The following is a 7,060-nucleotide window of genomic DNA, read 5'->3' on the forward strand; positions in this document are numbered from 1 at the left end:
ATAATTAGTTTCGGCTCTAACTTTTCAATTCGACTCCTACATATTTTCTAGTGCTGATTCATGTACCATTGCAAATTTCAACAATTCGTTGTCATAGTGATCCAGAGTGATATAAATGATTGCACGCCAAAGTGATTTTAAGTGACGAAATACATTTACAAAGTCTCATTATAGAAATACCAACATGTCGGATTAAAAACAATTTGGATATAGTTTGTGCTGCATGCAAAGGCTTTTGATACGTAATGTCGTATAACCCTGAAAGATATTTTGTTACAGTTTGTAAGTATCTGCGTATCTATCTTAAATTTCATAATTCCTCTGTTATTTAAGTTATTTAAGCTCTTCGGAAATAATTATCATTGCACATTACATATATGGTTATGTGTATAATTGTGCGTGTGTGTTTGTGTGTGTGTGTGAGTGTGTGTTTGTGTGCGTATGTGTGTGTGTGTGTCCGTACGTATAAATCTTCATAAAGTGCAATGTCCCGAATAATAAATTCCGTCCACTTACATTTATTTGAATGGTGTTTCATTTACACACAAATTCTCATCAAACAACATGTACTAAATTGCCTTAAGATAAAACGAAATGAAATATTGTCATCAATTTCCTAGTCATGATTAGGAGAATGCGAAACGGGTAGGCTACATAAATATAAAATTTTATAAAGTATATAATATACATATTATATATATATATATATATATATATATATATATATATATATATATATATATATATATATATATATATATATATATATATATAGATCGCTGACCACAACGTTTATATTATTTTTCTCCTTGTTTCTCTCCTTATTTCTTTCCGTGTTCCTTTCGGCTGAAGAGCGTAGCTCCAAATGTCAAAGACTTTCTCTATTCCCGAGTGTTAAACTAATACATCCATTTGTTGTTTACACCACCTGTTTTCGTCTGTTGTTTTTTTCGTAAATTCTCATATATATATATATATATATATATATATATATATATATATATATATATATATATATATATATATATATATATATATATATATATATATATATATATATATATATATGTATATATATATATAAATATATATATACATGTATATGTACACGTATATGCATACATATATATAGATATAGATCTATATGCATACATGTATATCTATACATATGTGTAGATGTATATATATAGATATATATATATAGATGTACATGTAATATATACGCATATATACATATATATACATGCATACAGATATCTATACATATATACACCCATCACACACAAACACATGCACACAAACACACACATTAGTCATTTGCTTTCTTATTCAAAACTACGTCAAAAGTACTGAACGGATCTTTATGAAATTTGGAAATTATATTCTATGTATAACGGCCATAACTCCCATGAAAATTCATATATTTTTGATGTTGATGAAATTTTAACCCGACCATAACAGATGAGCATTATTTGTAATTCAACGGTACAACAGTGTAAGACTACCCTTTCAGATATACTTACATTGTGATTTCTGCAATGTGGTGCATAAATTGTCAAGTAAATGAGACTCATCTTTGTCTCCACTGATTCACTTGCAAAGTGTTGAGTAAAATTATTTCGTTGCAGACCTCCTTTCAGTCTTTTTATTATCACTGAGTCACACATAGTCCCCAATTGGTAACATTGATTTCAAGGCCCTCCTAGATGAGAGACTGGCATTCCACTTAATGTCTATGTTCCATGCTGGCATGGATTGGAGAGTTATTAATGTAGAAATATGGTACATTTCTTGCTTTAACGTATTAGTCCCTCACAAACTCTCAGAAAAGAATTGCTTGGATCGGTATTCCGTTTGAGATATACTTTAGAAATGGAATGAAAGCCTGATTTTCTTAGCAACAACATGTGAATGGAGATGAAACATGGATTATGTACGAAAATTAGTGCGTAAAAGATCCTGGAGTTTGCGTAAGGATCCCCCAAAACATCAACCAAAGAGGAATATAGATGCCAAAAACGCTATGCTTTGTGTTTAGTAGGATTATAGAGGCATTATTCATTATGAGCTTCTTCCATAAAACCAGACCATTGATTCTGATATATACAGTCGTCAGCTTGCTAATTTAAACCAAACAAATCAAAGAATTTTGAAAGTAGTGTTACGCCAAGACAATACGTGACCACATGTGTTTTTCGGTACCCAAATATTGTTGCATGAACCATATCCACAATATTTTCCTGATACTGCGGCGTCCGACTAACATTTCCTTTTGTCTCTACAGAACTCTTTCCAAGGAAAATCAGTTAACGCTTTAGATGGAGTCAAAATGCATGTAGATAATATTTTTTTCTTCAGCACTACTTAAAACATATGCTCATGGAATAGCAAAGGTCATTAGTAAAAAATGGACATTATTTCATTGAATAAAATTTATTGTAAGATCAATTATTTAATAATATCCCTTTTTGGATATTAAAAAAACGCTCATAACTTTCCGAACAACGTCTTATATATATATATATATATATATATATATATATATATATATATATATATATATATATATATATATATATATATATATATATATATATATATATATATATATATATATATATATATATATATATATATATATATATATATATATATATATATATATATATATATATATATATATATATATATATATATATATATATATATATATATATATATATATATATATATATATATATATATATATATATATATATATATATATATATATATATATATATATATATATATATATATATATATATATATATATATATATATATATATATATATATATATATATATATATATATATATATATATATATATATATATATATATATATATGTACGTATGTATATATATATATATATATATATAATTTATATATATTGTGACGAAGAATTAAATTTGTTGTAATATCTGAGTTGAAGAAGACCATAGATTAGTTTATGTAAATGTTATAAAATCTAAAACTGAAATTTCTCTCATCAAGTATCACAGACCACGTTTTACAAGCAGATTCAAAAGTAGTGAAATTGAGGTGAGACTATTTGAGGTTAATTTCGATTGCTACATTTGGATTTTTTCAAAATAATCTTTCTGGAGATAAATTAAGGCACCCAAAGTAAAAGGTAATCCCAAATAATGTAGTTCATAGCTTCTCCTTTTTTCTGAAGCACTGGTTTAAATGTTACGTAATGACAAACGGCGGCGCAAAAACGTGTGTGATGAAGTCACGTCGGATATCTCAATAGTTTTGCCGTTAAATTTGATGTCAGTGTGAAGCTAAAGTTGGAGATAGCTGTTTGTTTGCAAAAGTAATACTTTAAAAAAATATTTCTTTAATATTTTGTTTCAGCAAGTCAGATATTTCGGTGGAATTAATTTGCATTCTCTTATTAGCATAACCATACGATATGTCATGATTAAGTTGCTGTTCAACAGCACAAATAGTGGAACCTAGGTTAATAAATATAGCAGCGTTAGCAGAGGTAATGCGGGTTTTATATTTACTAGAATATCTCAAATTACCAGAGCGAACAGTGCTATGTCATTTGAGCTATGACGCTTCTCCTCTTCCCTGGAGGAAACCTGAGAAAATTCTACGTAAATTGCAGAATGCACTTCTGACACTATCCATTTGATTTCTTCGAAATAATTAATTACATGCTTAATTATTGTATGTAATTATATGCTTAATAGAAATATAGGGTATTGCTACCAAATCTACAACTAAATCATGAAAATTTGTTGTGGTACATTTCTATTAAAGTTTCACGATGGAACAGCGTTTCTCGACTGTCCTTGAACGCCGAATTGTAAATCTAGAGGATATTAGAAAGTGGGAAAAAATGTTATTCCCTAAAAGTAGTAGTAGCGTACCATATTTTGAAGTAGCTGGTTGATATTTGAAGTACTTAGATTTGAGTCATCTACCTCTGTTATGACAATATGGTATCATCATTACCGCTAGCAACAAAGGCAACGACTTCTATTATGCATGAACCCAATAATTGAACCAAACCTAGAGAATGAAGGTTTTATTTATCTTATCCGGTGGATTATCAACAGTCGATTGAGCGCGAAATTCCTTCGATATCTGAAAAGTACAACAAAATACCGATGATAACTTTGTCGATATGAAGTATAAGAACTGGTATAGATTTAGCAGAACACGTAACGCCATCGGAATCCTAAAATCAATTAACTTTGGTAAGTGAATCTACCGCCGTAAAGGTATCCTAATTTAACAAACGCAGACAGTAACTTTCTTAACAAGGCACTGCAATGAGGTTTATTTTTATCAATTATCAGAGTTTATTTCATTCTAAGGGCACGTTCTATTTAGGACCATACATGAGCAATTTCTTACTTGCATTGGAGTAAACAAAGTAGGAATTGTTGAAACTCTTATGTACATATTGTCTACGAATTCTTGCCTTGTCAGCTTTTAGTTTGATAAAAGAATTAATCAGAACTACGCGATTACCAGGATGTTTCCTCTTAGGTATTATTGACCATGAATGACATTTGAGAATAGAAAAATATATTGTGTTTGCACTGATGCCAGTTAAGTTGCAAATTTTCCTCGCAACGAATTAAATTCCTGTAACCAGAAGAGAACAAGTCATTTAGGGCAATCAAACATTGACTCATAGGAATACTGTGTCAGAGGACATGAAATCAGTAATTGGATTGCCTTGTTGAATTGCGGTAAAAATGAATATAGCGTGAACGGAGTTGAGTACTTGTATTTAGAAACTTGAAGCTTGATATTGTATTGCTGCTCAATTTTGTTTGTATATTGGTAGTTTAATTACATCCGTAACAGAATAATCATTTCCTTCAATTCCAGCAGTCTTGAATCTAAGATAAGAGGCCATAAAGTAAATCGAGCTACCTTACTATGACACAAAAGTACACATATTGACAAGCATTGGAAAGAAAAAAAATATATAGGAAGATTTCCTACCAGAGCCCAGAATCATGTTTGCATATTTGCACTGAAAAGGACCAACGAAAACGGTTCTGATATTGTAGTCAAACATTACTCAAACCTCTTCATACATAGTCAATTCAAGAAGAAAGTGAGCGCATAGAAACAGGATTTATAATATGAGCAAAACTACTTTTCGATCATTATGGATTTAAGAACGTTAATATGCGAAATTAAACTTCAAATAATATAAAGAAATAAAATAAAATAAAATAAAAACCACACTCAAACACTACCGCAAGAACAACAAACGGTACTACTACTACTACTACTACTACTATTGCTGCTGCTGCTGCTGCTACTACTACTACTACTAATACTACTACTACTACTACTACTACTACTGCTACTACTACTGCTACTACTAATAGTAATAATGATAATGATTTCATTTATTTGCCACAAGGGCCAAGGATGCAGTGGACAATACAAAGAGAAACAAAAGGGGGGGATTACATATAACGAAATGATAAAAAGGAAGGAAAGAAAGTAAGTATATAAGGTATGCACTGAAAACGAAGGGGGATATATGCAATGAAAAGGTTTAAAACAAAAAAAATGTGGCGTGGCGTTCCTCCTGATACAGGAACGCCTCTAGGAATAATTGAGGAACACCACTGTCCGAGATTTCCCAGAAACCCCACGAGCAAGTGCCTCTTCTAGTTCCTTCTCTCCGACTCACAGATCGACACTTTCACCCACTTTTCAATAAAGTCACCCAAGGACAGCACTTCCCTCTCCACTCTCAATTTCCTTTTCAAGTGAAACTTGAAGAAGTCAATGAAAGCTCTACCAAAGGGGAATATAACTGTCCCACACGTGATAGCAGCTGTCCGACATAACCCCTGCAACGCCCACACACCCGTTAGCACATCCCGGCCAGAGATTTCCGGAAATTATCTATGAGCCTTGGGCCAAACGTCAACCGGGGTAGACAAGCTAGTCGATTTTCATCGGCGCTCACAATTTCCTCAAGGACGTCGTTACTTTTGCGAAACACTAATAATAATCATTTGTGCTAAACGTTCGAGGCCTGGAATTTTGTAGACTACAGCTAGTCAGTTATATCGAACCCAGTGCTTAAATGATACTGAAAAGCTGAAAGACAGAGCCTGTCTCTGTGATACTTGAATTCAGTAAGTAGAGGCTGGACGAATTTGCACCGAGCATTTTGTCAAGCGAGCTAAAATTTCTGCCCGCTCACCAACTTAATAATAATAATAATAATAATAATAATAATAATAATAATAATAATAATAATAATAATAATAATAATAATAATAATGATGACGATGATGATGATGATGATGATGATGATGATGATGATGATGATGATGATTAAAAATTTTAGCATAAGGTCAGCAATTTTAGGGACAGTTGAATAGTCGGGTACACCGACCCAGTACTTCATTCGTAGTTTATTATATCGACTTCAAAAGGAAGAAATACAAAGTTGATCTAATCAGGGTTCGAACTCAGAAGATAAAAAGCTGGACTAAATACAGCATTTTATGACGACTCTGCCAATCCATCTTATTCAAGAACTATGATAATAATCGTATTTTTTTTTCTATCATTGGCACAAAGCCAGACATTTTTGAGGGGACAGGGATAGTCGATTACATCGACCCCAGAGATAGTTTGATACTTTATTTCATTGCTCTCAAAAGGATGAAAGATACAGTGACCTTGGTGTGATTTGAACTCAGAAGTGGTGGTTAGCCTTGAAAAGAGCTATTAGAGTGGAGGTGTTAGAATTTAGTAAAGAAAGAGTGTTAGAGGAATCTTGAATAGAGTGTGACCTAGATAGGAAACTAGAAGAGGCACTTAGTAAAGCAATAGCGAACGACTTGCTGGCGGCAAAAGTAGATGTTGATCAATGACTAGCACGAATGTTGAGTTGGCAGAGCTAGGGTGCGTGCGCTAAGACAAGATGGAATAAAAACCCGTTCGATGGGCCAGGTTAGTAGATTGGCAACAAAATCACAATTCTTTCTGTGACGGGCCGAGACGGGCTCT

This window comes from Octopus bimaculoides, chromosome 7, assembly GCF_046866305.1.
Source record: "Octopus bimaculoides isolate indiv1 chromosome 7, ASM4686630v1, whole genome shotgun sequence".
NCBI classification, from domain to species: Eukaryota; Metazoa; Mollusca; class Cephalopoda; order Octopoda; family Octopodidae; genus Octopus; species Octopus bimaculoides.